Source organism: Bombyx mori, chromosome 8 (genome assembly GCF_030269925.1).
Source record: "Bombyx mori chromosome 8, ASM3026992v2".
Taxonomy (NCBI): domain Eukaryota; kingdom Metazoa; phylum Arthropoda; class Insecta; order Lepidoptera; family Bombycidae; genus Bombyx; species Bombyx mori.
Window position 1 is genome coordinate 4,946,781 of NC_085114.1, and position 17,028 is coordinate 4,963,808.

The 17,028-nt window shown below is 35.1% G+C and overlaps 1 protein-coding gene and 1 long non-coding RNA gene across 2 annotated transcripts in view; both read left to right on the forward strand.

The window, feature by feature from the left end:
• LOC105841330 (uncharacterized) overlaps positions 1–17,028 on the forward strand; it is a 164,654-nt gene that overhangs the window by 120,890 nt on the left and 26,736 nt on the right. The gene's annotated exons all lie outside the window — the stretch shown is intronic.
• LOC105841332 (uncharacterized) lies at positions 8,608–12,725 on the forward strand. Its single transcript, XR_009973640.1, has 3 exons — positions 8,608–10,915; positions 11,321–11,418; positions 12,244–12,725. It is a non-coding gene; the product is annotated as an uncharacterized LOC105841332 (long non-coding RNA).

Here is a 17,028-nt window from a genome sequence, read left to right on the forward strand (position 1 = left end):
CTGTTTGTTTCATCTAGTATTACCAAAGCTAAAGCGTCAGAAACGTCAGAATAGAAATAAATTAGAATGGAAATAAAACTATAACTATTGTAATCATGTCTAAGATTTCTATAAGCGTCATTAAGTACAAACTATCAATATTTAAGAGTACTTTAAATCACCATTACATTTTTTAAACATTTTTTGTTTTTTTTTCAAATTATGTAACAAAACGTTTTGTGCAGAACAAAATGTCACATATTATGAACAATTGTGGGTTAATTGTTTCTTAAATGTGTAAATATTTATAAGAATGCTAAGAATAATTTAGTATTCACTTTAGTGTGTGTATTATCTCAACAATGCTAGTTTAAATGACAATTATTGTATGACGAAGCATAGGTAGTGTTTATAGATGTAAGATTATCGTACAAGGTCATGATCTGTCACGATCAACTTTAAGCAAGAACTGATATCATTGTGAAACAAATTTATTAAATTTAATTCAAATTGTCTAATATGTTTGTAATGGAATGCTGACATGTTTATATTTCGCACGAATGACTTAATTGAGATGGAATGATTTGATTATCTAGACTTATTTAACTTTTAGATAACTTTCGATTTAATGTTATTAAGTACTCTAGTAGGATTAATCTAGAGGAGTTATTGTTATTCGAAATTTTATACAATTGTAAGTTCATACTATCTTTTAACAGTAAATTGTTTGTAATATAGGGAAATTAAATAGCTTACAGAGAATTACAGCTTTTTATTTTAAAAAACTGTTTTCTCTCTGTATGAAAAGGTCTTATCGATTAGAATGCTGAACACAATCAAACGTTATTTAATATTTCATAAGTACTACCGGGAATTTCAGCGATTCTAAACGATAAGATTTTTTCATAAAGAGTTAATTATAAAAAAATTTAAAATTACTAAAAAAGCCACCTGGTGGGGGGTAGGGAGACTAATAATCGACAGCAGCGACGCCTGCTGTCCTGGGCTCTAACTAAAGCAAAAATAAAAATGAGAGTTGCGCATCTATCTCGAATATATTAAGTGTATAATCTATGGCTGCTGTTGCCCAGCGAAACGGAACGCTGCGTTACATACTCCCCCTCCAAGTTGGGAACGCGTCCCGAGTCCAACTTGGGACTGTTAGTCTGAAGACGCGGCCTTCCTCTCTGCCTCTTTGGCATAATTGGATCCGTACTTGAATTTGACGGAGAGCGGGTTAAATCCGCGGTGTGATACTTGCCAATGACATTGTTTGACAAGTCTGCTATGAAGTACGTTGTAGGACTAACTATCTTTACTACGCGATACGGGCCATCCCGTCGTGGCATGAACTTACGTGTTACACCCCTAGACGCATAGCAAGCCATAACGAAGGAAATACTCTTCCAGTAGGACTCGGGAGCAAGCCACGGCGGTGGCATCAACAAGTGCGTAGAGTTCTACCCATCTTGTAGCTACATCCTCTACCAGGAGTGCCCATCGCTCCCCCTGCTCTCCTTCTGGCAGTGGCCCGAACAAATCGATTGCGAGAACCTCTCCTCGCTGTTGAAGCACAGGAGTGAGCCTATACGGCGGTACCGATATAGGCGGATGATCACCGGTATCAATGTGGTGCTCGGCGTAAAGGGTTGGGGCTCCCCCCACCCTAAAGATGTCTCCATTCTCCTGCAATAAATGTGATAGCTGCTGCCGTTCATCGGAGCCAAGCATAGAACCCTTATCATCACGCAGGAAGTCAGCAGTAGAAGCAAACATGCATGGCTTAGGGCACTCATATTCAATTGGATAGGTAGCCCGTTTTCCCGAAAATGCCAAGTGGATGAAGCAAAGTCAAGCAAAGTTTCATTATTTTGAGCATCTGGAAAAACAGTAAATTCAAGGGTTACTGACCTTTCGGGACTTATCCTTACTTCTAGAGTAGTGAGCAAAACTCGGCGGGTGCGCGCGGAACCGTCTGCAAGCCTCACCCGACGCCTGGTTTCCTCACACGGATGGTTATGCTTTAACAGCAATTCATAAAACAACGCTCCGGCAACGCTACTCTTAGCTCCCGTATCCAACAAAGCATTACCTCGTATACCTAACATTTGAACACTTAAAATTGGTCTTAACCTAACCTGGTGCTCAGTAGAGTTACTCTGGGCAACACTTTTCACATTAGAATTAATTGTCGAAAAATGTCCGACGTTTTCCATGGTCACCCTATTTTCGTTCATCATGGTCACCCTATCGCGGCCACTTGGTACCTCAGAATAACTATGTTTTGGTTCGGTACCACTCGAGTAACGCATCAGGGGCCTATTCCTAGAAGTAATATTATTGTTTATAGATTAAGTCTAGAATAATTTTGAAGTCTAACCTTGTTATCAGTACCGAAAAAGCGCGGAGGAAGAATCGCCTTAAAATCGGTAGGATAATAATTATTTTCATTATCAACAGAACATTGTTTACGATTATTAATATAAATGGACGACTTTACGGTGTTTGAAGTGCAAGCTGTATGCAACGAGCTGTCGCGATGAATAGAGTTCACTGAACTTGACAGCTGTGTATTTACTTTACCAATAGGTAAATCGGATGTGACTGATCGGGTCCGTGCAGCGTCGACGGCGTAATAACTTGCGTTACACTTTGTACACTGAGACCGAGTAACACCTTTGGTACCACACCCGTAACACGAGGATACAGCTTGCGTATTTTCGTTGTCGAATTTCGTTTTTGACGCTAATTTTAAACACTCGTCACGAATATGTCCGTACTTTTTGCAATAAACACAGAACAGTCTTTTAACAATCGACGTAGATGATACATTATCAGTGTTCGTGTAGCGAGGCGCGGGGACTCGAACGGTGCTCGGCGCAGCGCTGTCGTCGCGTGGCGGGCCGCCAGCGGCGCCCGAGTTGAATATTTTCCGCGGCGTCATCCGCGCCGAAGTCGAAGCACCGGCGGGAACTTCGCCTACGGTACTACCCGATGAACGTGGCGTCGCTCGCTGAGGATGATGAATAAATTCAGGCGGACTGGTCTCGTAGATGGAGTCCTCGATATGGCGCGTTTTCTTTAATAACGTGTCGTATGAAGTTATTTCGTCTCTTCTTAATCTTTTACGAACACGACGGTGTAGAAGGCCGTAAAGCATATCAATTTGAACTTTCTCACTAAGGTCACCAGGTGGGAGTCGAGCTAGCAGGGCTCGTGCTCTGGCAACGAAGATCTCCGTCTTCTCTCTTTGTCCTTGCGACATTTTGAAGAGCTCTAAGTAGACTCGATGGGGCGGTCTGCAATCACCGAAAGCGCTTCGTAACGATGATAAAGCGTCGTCCCAGGAAGTGATGCTAGCTTTAACGCCTTGCCACCACACGGCTGCATTTCCGGTTAGTAACATCGAGAGTCCTCGTAACGCGATGGCGTGTCCTACGTCAGCACAATCTTTGTATGATTCGACCGCGTCAAGGAAACCGTCGAGTGAGTCGCCGGGCGCTCCGCTGAACCGCGCCGTGCATGACGCGAAGTTCCCAGAATGGTGAGCGGGCGTCGAGGAAGGCGGCGATGTCGGCTCCGACGTCGGTGTTGCTGATGATTCGAGTTGAGTTTTATGCTCAAAAACTCGGTCGAGTAGGCGTTCGAATGCTGCCATTTGACTTTCTTGTAATGACGCCATGTTGTTTGCTGTAAATGTTGGCGTCGGTCCCGCGGTTGAACCAATTTCTTCTTCAACGTCTTGAAAATCGGATTGACGCCGTGACTGACGACGAGTACGTGTCGTAATTACGTAGATTCACTCCGAAATACTAGTTAAAGGGCCCGCGCTTGGGCTGCCAGTTTAATGTTAGGTGCCCGACTGGCATGAGACTCTCGGGTTGTCAGTTCCGGTATCGACCGGGGACGCGCATATTCCGCTTCAAAGTCTGGCGCGCACTAATTCAGGGGGGTGCAACTCCCATACAAAGGAAAAGAACATTCAACTAGCGTCATCTTTAGGAACCGGCGAGGTCATTTTTGAAACGTTTTGGCCTTAATGAACTAATAAACTCACTAGATGGCAGATACGAGTTCTGACTCAATAAAAAAGGTTAGCGTACTTTGAAGCAGTGCTTCCACTTTTAGGGAATTCTCCCTTTTTTAGGGAAAAATAGCTGATATTTTGGATGATAAAGACAATTTAAAAAATACCAGGATTTAGGATATTTCGGGGTAAAAAGCAAAGCCTATACTAGTAACTGTTGTGAATTTTAAAATAAACGATAATTAAAGTAAAACAATGAACATTTTATTTTATGGAGAGAGAATGACATTAAGTCGAGTTGACAAGTAAAATAATAAAACAGAGTTGTGTATAAAAACTATAAAGAAGGTTTGATTCAACAGTAACCCTCTAGTAAAGTAAATCATAGATTAAGCCACTGCTTTTTTCTTAGGGATTCCCCAGGATCCCAATAAGTATAATCCGCCAAACTTTTATTTACCTATTTTCGTTGATGTCACCAGAACTTACTTGTATTGTAATATACAGGTACTTCATGTACCATGAAAGATTATCATGGTAATTTCATTTACGAAAACCTTGTAATTGTCATTTCACTTTTGCTAGCAGTTCCTTCTTCAAAGACTGAGGTGGAAAGATTATTCAGTGTTCTCAAATGTAAAAACTGACAAAAGAAACAGGCTTTCTAATGAAACCCTGAACGGCTTGCTTCATAGAAAGTTCCCAACTTTGCCAGCAAACAATTGCTCAATTTTAGAACCGAACAGTGTTAGGTTGCGTGCAGCAAAAGAATATAAAAGCAATGCGTCGACTTCCTTGAAAATTCTAATCCTATAGAACTATGATCTTCTGGGGGCGTTTATATTATATATACCTACATTAAATAATATGCTGAGGTTTATTTTCTGTATTTTATTTATGCTTTCTATATAAAGGATTTATGAAAGTTGTCTAGGAAATTTTAGGGATAAATTCAAAAGAAACTAGGGTAAAATGTGTTAAAAAAAACGTAAGTGGAAACACTGCTTTGAAGTTTTCAAAATTCCAGGGCCGTAAAACAATCTCAAAAAAAAAAAAAAAAAGTTTTCAAAATGTCGTAACGATTTAATTTTTTAAATCGTTTTTTTTTGGTCTTGGTGCGAGTTATTTTACGTTGTAGTATTAATTTAGAGCATCTTTTAGCTTTATGAGAATATTAGACGATTAGACATTGAGAAACTCTGTTTTGAATTCTCTTTAGACATAACTTGGTTCCAATACTTTTTTCTTCGTTAGCGTTTCGTAAGCCTGTGTAACTATTTTCGTTTCTTACAGAAAGTTTATTATTAAAAATCAGCATGCCTCGAAGATCGAAAATGAAATGCTATTTCGGATGCCTTGATAACGGTGAGTTTACACTATTTTCCCGGTATATTATTTGCTAACAGAATTATTATTTATAATATAATTAAATGAATTAGCACCAACTAATGGTCCTTCCTATTTCTGCTGCCTAGCTATCATATATGTTAAGTTTGATCAAAACAGTCGGTGTTAAGTCTCGTACTATCACACACACACCTCAGATAATAAAATTGTCTCGAGTAGGTGGAAGTATTTATGTTTTGCAACTCAGCGTATTGTATGCTTATTGTCAAGTGGGCCCGAACTAGTTTTTTGGAATGATCAATCAGTCATGCTTTCCTGTTTAAATAAAATACAGAACAATTGATCTCACATCCAAAGTTAGATGATGGCATTCACATTTTGTTTCCTGGTGTTTGATAACCAAGTTACACCAAGTGGCCTGTGACCACGTTCATCCTTCTACCCAATATAAAATAATGTTTTTATTTTTGTAGACAAAGGTTTGATAATGACAAAATTTTATGGAAAAATTATAAGGAGCACTAAAATGTCTGAAACATGAAAAGATTGATGCACTATATTTGAACCAGAACGTGTTATGTAATATATTAATTTGTAAGTATGATTACATTAACACTAAATTTTTCATGGTCGTATTTTTTCAATATTTGTTACATACTTAAGATACTTTGTTTCTCCGTTTCAGAAGAGAAACTGATTCAGCAAGGAATGTGAACTCACAAGGGATCTTAATTTTTTTTAAATATGTTTATAATTTATAAATTAATAATTGAAATAGTTCATAAGAACTAAATTGATGCCAATTTTGTTTTAAAATAGGTTGTTTAGTTCTTATAGTTATACTATTACGTTTGAATAGTTGTAATTAGTAAGTTAGTAATATATGAAAATACTGATATAAATTTTTGTAAATGACCTTTTGTAAATTCTACGAGAAGATGATTTTAATTAATGATCAAAAGTCAACGATCTTCAAAAGCATTATTTGCAATTATTTAGATTAACTGTGGAATATATTTGCTAAGTTGTGTTTTCTGTATGAGCAGATATAAATGAAAATGCCCAAACATGATTATGTTTCTTACATTTTCATTATGTGAAATCAATATTCTTGTGACTGAGTATATTAATAATTTATTAAAACTTAAGTGATAGACAGCAACCCCTATGACACTGCTGAAGTTTATAAGCACTGGTGACCACTTATCATGAGCCGGGTTGTGTGCTCGTCTGCTGTTGAGTGCAATAAAAATTTTCGAGACCCTTTCTATTATTTAGATGTAATATTAATGTACATTTAATTTGGATTAAAAGATAAATTTACATTTTATGTTTGCATGTGTATGTTTATAATTCATTTGCATGTAACGAACATCAGTTTCTTTTGTAACAAAATGCAAACTAATGGTTTGTAATGAATGTAATTAACTTTAAGATGATTTTCTTTCAATCTGCTGTTTGTTTCATCTAGTATTACCAAAGCTAAAGCATCAGAAACGTCAGAATAGAAATAATTTAGATAGGGAATAAAAGTATAACTATTGTTATCATGTCTAAGATTACTATAAGTGTCATTAAGTACAAACTATCAATATTTAAGAGTACTTTAAATCATCATTACATTTTTTAAACATTTTTTGTTTTTTTTTTGTTTTTCACATCATGTAACAAAACGTTTGTGCAGAACAAAATGTCACATGTTATGAACATGATTGTGGGTTAATCGTTTCTTAAATTTCTAAATGTTTATAAGAATGCTAAGAATAATTTAGTATTCACTTTAGTGTGTGTATTATCTCTACAATGCTAGTTTAAATGACAATTATTGTATGACGAAGCATAGGTAGTATTTATAGATGTAATATTTTCATACAAGGTCATGATCTGTCACGATCAACTTTAAGCAAGAACTGCTATCATTAAGAAACAAATTTATTAAATTTAATTCAAATTGTCTACTATGTTTATAATGGAAAGCTGACATGTTTATATTTCGCACAAATGACTTAATTGACATTGAATGATTTGATTATCTAGACTTAATTAACTTTTAGATAACTTTCGATTTAATGTTAATAAGTACGCTAGTAGGATTAATCTAGAGGAGTTATTGTTATTCGAAGTTTTATACAATTGTACGTTCATACAATCTTTTAACCGAAAATTGTTTGTAATATAGGGAAATTAAATAGCTTACAGAGAATTACAGCTTTTTATTTTAAAAAACTGTTTTCTCTCTGTATGAAAAGATCTTATCGATTAGAATGCTGAACACAATCAAACATTCCTTAATATCTCATAAGTACTACCGGGGATTCCAGCGATTCTAAACGATAAGATTTTTTCATAAAGAGAGTTATTAAAAATATTAAAATTACTAAAAAAGCCACCTGGTGGGGGGTAGGGAGACTAATAATCGACCGTAGCGACGCCTGCTGGACCGGGCTTTAACTAAAGCAAAAATAAAAATGAGAGTTGCGCATCTATCTCTAATATATTAAGTGTATAATCTATGCACTAATTGCCATAATTGGGGGTGCGAAATGCGAATGATGCAACAGATGCGCGGGCGCGGGTAGCGCGGGGTGGGTCGTCGCGGCACGGACCTGAGTCACATTCCCTTTGGCTGCTGTTGCCCCGCGAAACGGAACGCTGCGTTACAGTGTAATAATAATAATCAACATCAACTTTTACAAATTTAAACCGAATTAAATTTTGTTTCAAATGTGAAGGGTAGATGACGCTGTTCTTAATTATTTCAGAATTTAAAATTAAAATCTGAAAGCCTTGAAACATCAATCCGCATAAATGTAATTTAAAAACTACAGTAAGAGGCTTAAATAAAAAGCTGAACTTAACTCGGCCTTAATTAGAATTTTCATCGGAATTCAGTAGTAAAGTTCAAGTTATTTTGATGAAATCAAAACCGAAATATTCATAGCATCTTAAACAATCACCTACGAATAAATATTAGTTATTATATTATTTATTATTCGTAGACAATCACAACGGTTTTATAGTTTTGGGAAGGGATTTTTTGTAACGCCATCTCGTAAAGTATTTCGGTATTACATTACAAAACAAAATTGTTTCTCCAACAGTAACAACAGTACTTGCTTCGGCAGTACTTAAACTAAAATACTAACAGTAACAACATTAACGTTATTTAATGTATAAACCGTTCAATAAGAACTGCAAACTATCCCCTTGAAGCTACAGTTTATGTAGGAATAATGACTTTTTGGCGGGAACGCGAGGTGTGCAGTTGTGTGATTTGTTTTAATTTGTCTATTTAGTGTTTCTTCGGGTTTAAATGTGTAATAATAGTGGTTTATTAACTGTTTAATATCTGTGAAAGTGCACAAACGTGGGAAAATGAAACAAAGCCGCTGTACGTAACTTCTCGGTTTCCTCCAAAAAGTCCACTGAGATCTTAGTAAATGACCACCACCATTTTACTGAGATTATATTTCATTCCATATCATCTCATCTCATTTCATTTCATCCCTTTTGATTAATGTCTCAAATTAATCATCTTCATTTCATTTCACTCCATAATATCACATTTCATTTCACTCCATAATATCATTTTTCATAAAAATATGAATATAAATTAAAATAAGACACGACTTAAAGGTCTCAGTTACCAGGTCATAAAATCCATTACAAATAGGAATAATTCCAGCGCACCCTGGCGGCCGTAGATTACCATTCTCGAATATTTATAGTCTGTGGCATGTCACTTTTTACATCGAAAAAAGTCAGGATCGAAATTTTTGAGCGAGCCATAATTTGTGGTGATAAAATTAATAATTTCAAGTAGATTAATTGTTGTAATTGATATAACTAGTTAATATCAGTAAAATAAAGTTGTGAGTGATTGATATAATATACAATTTAGGAACCAGAAGTACCGTAGAATTAAATAAAATTTCGCAACCTCAAAAAACTGTTCTGCTCACAGTAAACACAGTCGGTAGTCTGGCGCTCCGTTTACAACGGGATTTTTGAACGGAACTTGGCGCCAGATTCTACCGAATCTGTGGATATTTTAAATGATATGCATGAAAAATGTTCTTCATACGAGACGAGATTCAGCAAAATTTATGTTCGCTTACCGAGAAGACAGGTGTCTCCGACAGTGTTACCACCAACGAAAATAATAAATTGTTGCATAAAATTAATACATACGTACGTACGAATATGGGAGTGAGATATTCTTTTTACTCGAAACCTAATCGTAAAGGACGCCTGGCTTCCGCAAAATTTTGTTTACCTGTCCTGGTGAAATGGGAAAGGCCTCCGGGACAACAATAATAATTCAAATCCAAATAAAATGTTTGTTTGAATTTACATATATGCTTAATAGCGTTTAATATTCAACTAGATTCTCTGTAATGCCGCGTTTGTTTAACAAATTCTCTTAGAACTCATCACTTCGTGATTATATCGCGAAATTGTAATCACATCTCGGATATAATTTTAAAGAGTATAATAAACCCTGTAATACCGCTCGTTTATTATTAATTGATAGTGTTAATAGTCTAATAGAGTTAATAGTCTAATAGAGTTAATAGTCTAATAGAGTTAATAGTCTTAGAAGCTCGTGGTTTTAAAACGATTCGGTTGTGCCAGGATTCAAATACTTCAATAAGTAAGAACGATTTTAGTGTAGTGTGAAAACATGCCTTCAAATGTTATTAATGTCCGTACTGTTTTCTAAGTAGTGTTAATACATATTGTGAACTCGCACGAATACTTACCGCGGTCCAACTTATTTAAGAAATAGAGAACTTTTAATGCCTACAAGGGTAATAAAAAAAAATTATTTAGCTTTACAATTTATTTATTATTATTTATTTATTAAGTTGCACCAACAAAGTGATCATCAATACAAAACATTGAACAATTGACAAAAGTTCATGGCAGATGTCACCTCAATTATAGGTGCAATCGACAGTGCATTAACAACAAAAATAAAAAAAAATACATAACTAAGATTTGATTACATTTGATTGATTGCTTAAGATTAATTTATATTTAATTGGGAAATGATCCGCGACAGATTATTCCTGTACGTTGTGAGACAATTAGAGAAAACTTCTATTTTACTTAAAATTAGTTCTGCGCAATCGGACAACTCCGATGGAACATTGACGGAGACCGCGCTACCGTGGACATTATTTAAGGAATTGCAATAAAGATGCAATTAGATTGAAATTGATATCGCGGTTTCTACTATACTGCGATCACCGCTACAACCACCATTTATTTACAGGCAATACAAAAGAAATGAGAAGAAATAGAGAATTTAGATCCCAAATTTTTTGCCGGCTCTTCAATCTTGTTATCTATAGTCTCAAGTTAGAACGAGATTGCGAGCTCGCATACAGAACTGCATTAATAAAAGTGAACAAAATGAGATTAAACGGGAAAAACAAGCAGTATTTTTTGCAGTATACAGTTATGCGCAATAATCGCTTCGGTAACTCGACAACAACCGGGGCACTTTTGACCCCGATGCGCCGGTGAAGGGTTGCGGAAAATAAGAATCTAGATGTGGTAATGGTTTCTTGAATTTATATATATAACATACCTATGTAATTTATAATTGCTATAATATAATAATAATAATTGCTTAACATACCTATGTAATACTGGTGGTAGGACCTCTTGGGAGTCCACACGGGTAGGTACCAACACCCTGCCTATTTCCGCCGTGAAGCAGTAATGCGTTTCGGTTCGAAGGGTGGGGTAGCCGTTGTAACTATACTGAGACCTTAGAACTTATATCCCGAGGTGGGTGGCGCATTTAGATTGTAGATGTCTATGGGCTCCAGTAACCACTTAACATCAGGTGGGCTGTGAGCTCGTCCATCCATCTAAGAAGAAAAAATTGCAGAAGTAAATTCAATCATTCATTCATTCATTATTTATTTTTACAATTTAATTGTTTTGTTGACATAGTAGGCAGTTGAACATACGGCCCACCTAATAGTAAGCAACGACCGTCGCTACGGACATCAACGATTGTCAGGGGCACAGAAAAACCGCCAATTATAATGGTATGATTTTGTTTGGCTTAATATACAGCTGTATAACATTTTATAATCAAAATTAATAATGATATTTTTAAAACTGCTAAAACGTCATACGAATTGTAAATTTTTTATTAGTTTTAACAATTTCGTTTTTAAGATAATTTTAAATTAAATTAATTAAATACATTTTCCACGTAAAAGTACTATTTAAATTTCCGATTATAACGTAGATTTCCAAAAAAATATTTCATAAAAACCTTGTCATGATAATTCAGAACGCTACGAAAATTATTTAATGATGGAATTAGTCAAATCTATTAAGTTGTTCTCGAGTGATGATCATACACGCGGCAATGGATTTTTCATTTATTTAAATAATTGTACTCTAGCTTGTTACTGTGATCGTGTGAGTATTGGAAATATCCGCACTTCGTCATGACAATAAACGTTTTGGAAAGTTTTAAAAATCTCGGACACATCAAGGCATATTATATCTATGTGAAATGTTAGATTCAAACAGCGCGGCGCGTTCATTTCATAACTTTTCCACGAGGCAAATAAAAGTTGTACCGCCGTACTTTGATGCGTGTGTCGGCGGTTCAACGCAGTTTCCAGTGACAATAGTACGAAGTTAGTTTTGGCTGTTTCATTTTCAAAATACCTAAACATAATTTTGTTTCTATTTTTGGAACGAAGTTCCTTACGGGACGATGCGGAGGGGTACCCTAACTGGTAAAAAACTTCCGTAACGTAAGATTTTTGAAACGAAGTTCCTTATCGCGCGTTGTGAAAGGGGGCTAGACGGAAAAAATTCTTACGAAAAGTTGTCACGACACTTTTTATTTTTAGAGATACTACTGCCATCTATCAATTTTTATGGGAACAACTTAGACTGTTGAAATTATGGAATGAGTGCAACAGTTACTAACGCATCTAACATCTGTATTATATTATAATATGAATGTCACACAATAATATAGAGAAGTAATGAAATGTTTAGCAATTATAAAATTTGGTGAGCCACAAAAAAACAGCATTGAAATCATTTGGTCGGCGTACAAAGATTTTGTTTGCAATTAAAAAAATCAGGCAGCAATCCTTGTTGGAACGAACAGCAGAAGATTTTTATTATTTATGTATAGTCTTAGTATAATTAATGGCTATAGTGTCTAATGTATAGTCTACATGCTGACGGTCATTATTATTATTCACATAAATAGCTGTTTCTTTGTATATTATTTATATTTATTTTTGATAAATCATTGTGAATAAAATGAAGTTGATAATGTAGTTTTTTTATTGTTATCAATAAAAAATGTATACCCGAATAATTATTTTCTTTATACCTCGAATATAACTTAAAATTAATATTTTTATAATAAGGAAATTCGTTCCTATCCGGTGTCCGGTGTCCCACGACACCACACATCTTTTTTTACTTTTTAGTCTTATTTGTTTACTAATTTCTATGTGTTACAATTAACAAATGATCCAAAACTATTCTTTTTCGTCTTCGATGAAAAACATACCGTTAATTTTCGACGCATTTTCACTATTTATTTTTCGTACAAACAATTTCTTCACGTAGTAAAATTTTCTTCACGTTTCTTTGAACTCGGATCCCAATCTTCATTAAGAAGGCACCGATCTCATTACGCGTTACTAGGCCCGCTCGGCCCACACTAAGGATACAATCGAGGTAATAAACTGGCCTATTCTTTGCACAAAGAAATAACACTTGCCAATTCGATTAGTTTTTATATTCCGACGAAGTTTAGCATTTACTTTCTCAGCATAGGCTATAGGACTATCCCCGAATTCCTATTCTACGATAGGCACTAATATTTTTCAAAGGAAACATTTCTAATGAATATTTACGAACCGCCTCCAGGATGATGAACACTAATCACTGGTGGCAATCACTGGTGATAAGATTATGCGAGACCTCACCAGTATCTCTATCTGTATTACTGGTGGTAGGACCTCTTGTGAGTCCGCACGGGTAGGTACCACCACCCTGCCTATTTCTGCCGTGAAGCAGTAATGCGTTTCGGTTTGAAGGGTGGGGCAGCCGCTGTAACTATACTGAGACCTTAGAACTTATATCTCAAGCTGGGTGGCGCATTTACGTTGTAGATGTCTATGGTCTTCAGTAACCATTTAGCACCAGGTGGGCTGTGAGCTCCTGCTATGTATTGCACCCAGAGAATTCGAGAATTGTCCATCACAACTCGTAACTGCCGAAAATTGCAGACCCGTAGCCGGGTAGCGCCAAGTAACTACATAATATGTATGCGTCGAGTATACAACGCTACTTATTCTTCCTGTCCTAAATGTTCCTCGGGTAGGTAATATGCTCTTTCAGAGGTCAAAGGCAACAAGTACAATTTAAAAAAAAATACATCAAAACAAATGCAACTTTTCGGATTGTCGCGTCAGGAAATGCGAAATAAGTGAAATGTGTTCACGGGCACTCTTCATAGTGTATGCTTAAAAAAGTACCTTATAATAAAAATTTCAATGACATGGACTAAACTATAAAGCAAAAAAAACTATTAATAAAGTACCGTGTCGTCTATCAACGTAACCTACACGTAATAGCGTATTTGGTAGTACATATCGACGCTTGAAAGGCAAACGTGACTAAGCGATAATAACTGCTTTGTACGTAAATGATAGGCAATAGCCATATTCGATGCGCAAAAAAAATACATATATTTCTAGGTCTATTAAAATCATTTCAATCCTACAGCTACTAGCTAGATTCTACTACAGCTAGATTCGTTAAAATAAATTTTGTTTTCAGGTTTTTCAACTTTAAATTAGTTTACTGTAAAGTTCACGCATTGTTGCTTAGTCACGTTTGCCTTTCAAGCGTCGATATGTAATAATGTAAGGTCTTCATGTAATGTTATATACAGATATTTTTTTATTTTTTTTATATAATGACCCGCTTTTTTTTCGATGCATGCAGTCGGTACCTGTAATTGTGTTAGCACTTAGTGTGAAATCAATGTATATGATACCTGTAATGTTCTGTGCTGATGTATAACATGTTGATACCAAATAAATAAAATAAAACAATAATATAACACAACAAATAAATTAAACACTGGATCCTTCTCGCTTAATTCCATCCAATTGTAAATGTCACGTATCAACTTCTGTCTTGTTCCCTTAAGTACAGGAATGGATGTCGCATATTCATTAGGGACAAGAAGAACGGATCTTTGGTAAGTTATTCTTAGAAGTTTCCGTACTAAATCATAATGTATTAAATGTGGGATGAAAACTTGTGTAACCGTTGACAATTTCTTAGGGTTTGTAAGTTTAAGTATAATACACGATTCGATGATAATAATAATAATATAACTCTTTATTTGACACTACATGTACAGAGTAAGCATATAACACAAATAATAGACGGTGACATAAATTGGCGGCCTTATCGCTGAAAGCGATCTTTTCCAGGCAACCTTGCAGGGAGAGGAATAAGCAAACTAGCATGGACGGTGCTATATCTTAATAAACTTACATAAAAATACATACTTATATACACATGGGAAAAATAAATACAATATAAGATAGACTTATATACGATTAAATACAAATAAATACTAAAAATATGCAAGTAAATACAGAATAAGTAGCAAGCTATACAGATTCGATATTCAGTATTCCCATATCAACTTATTTCGTTTTGCTCTTGATAAAGTTAAATCTTCACAACGAATCGGCTGTATAGTGTTGAGCGAGACTAATTATATCACATCTCGTAAATGGAATTGAAATTCCGAAATTAAGTAGAAATAAATTATTAGATTTTTTTCAATTAATTCGACTTTTTTCGGTCTATTTTGTACTAGAAATTATACTAGATTTTACTAATATAGTGGGTCTCAGAATAAACTTATTTAAAGTAAATTAAAAGATTATTACGGCCTGTCTCTTTGTGTCTGTAATATGTTTTGGTATTTTTCTTCCATTTTTTTTTTAATTATAGATTCATCGCAGGATACATTCCCTGATTATGATATCAACATTCTTGCATTTACTTGTACAGCATATGGCTTTCAATGTGTACTGGTGAGTGAATTTACATGTAATTTTCAAGCACAAAAAACAAAAATCCTTCCGAACTGAAATAGCCGACGTGGACAAGGTTTTATCGAATTTAAACAAAAAATAATTTTATATATTTACTAACAATCACGCCACGTTAACTGGTCTCGGGCTAAGTTCGTAAAGAACTTGTGTTACAGGTACCGGATAACGGAAATAAATGTAAGATTTTTATTATACACATACATTTATATTTAATATACCTCCATAACCCTGGAAAAGACATTTTTTATATATTTATCATACAAATATCTTCCCTTGGCGGGATTCGAACCCGCGACCGCCTTGTGTAGTGACCATGTCACTTACCCACTACACCAGACGGCGGTTTAAACAAGTAGTACAAGATAATAAAAGACATCGATCGCATATCTCAAAGTGGGAGGCGGTGCTCAAGTTATGATTTCTATTGACTTTGATTGTAATTTAATGGTAGGCAGCGGCTTGGCTCGGCCTCTGGCATTGCTGAAGTCCATGGGCGACGGTAGCCACTCACTATCAGGTGGGCCGTATGCTCGATTTCCTACAAGGGCAATAAATAATAATAATAACAAAAATACTTTTATGTTTTAATCTCGCATTGAATGTAATTTTCGAATCACTACATAGTATAAAACAAAGTCGCTTTCTCTGTCCCTATGTTTGTCTGTCACTATGTATGCTTAAATCTTCAAAACTACGCAACGGATTTTGATGCGGTTTTTTTAATAGATAGAGTGATTGAAGAGGAAGGTTTATATGTTAACATTCGTTAAATAGTGGAGAAATCCATAATAAATTACAGTTTCCGAAGCGAAGCGAGGGCGGGTCGCTAGAACTATTATAAGAATTACATTACATTAAATACTAAAGTTTCGAATACTTCACAGCTTTTGTATTCATGAACGAATTATGCCTACGACTAGTGAAAAACGAAGAAAATACTAAATTAGCTCATAATTAGTATCAAGTGGCCAGCGAATCCCTGAATAATGCCAACGTTTGTCATTATCATTTCAGTTTATCATTTATTTGTTTATTGAAAATAGTGGTCCCGCAGTAGTCGAAATTCGACTATAATTAATTGAAATTATAAGTTTGAACATCATTATTGTTATAGGTATTGTCAAAGACTATTTATTATGCTTCTATAATCACAGATTTCGTTAAGACTACACTATAGACAAATAATATTAAAGATAAATAATATTAACCTATTTTCAATTTGACCACAGACTTTAATCATTAACTAAAGTTTGACAATAAACAAAGAGTTTATACATATGTGTGTGTGTCAAATACATGGCAGTGTGTGTAATGTTTTCTTTATTGATTTAATGTATCTTTTATGCATTATTTAAAAAAAATATTAACATTGTGCACTCCTTCTCTATATTCTCTTTATGTGTGTCAATTTTCATACTCCTCCGTCCACGCAATTTTCGTAAAAAGGGGTACAAAGTTTTTGCTTCACGTATTAATATATAGATTAACTTGAATTTTTCCGCAAAGTAAAATCGGACTTCCATAATG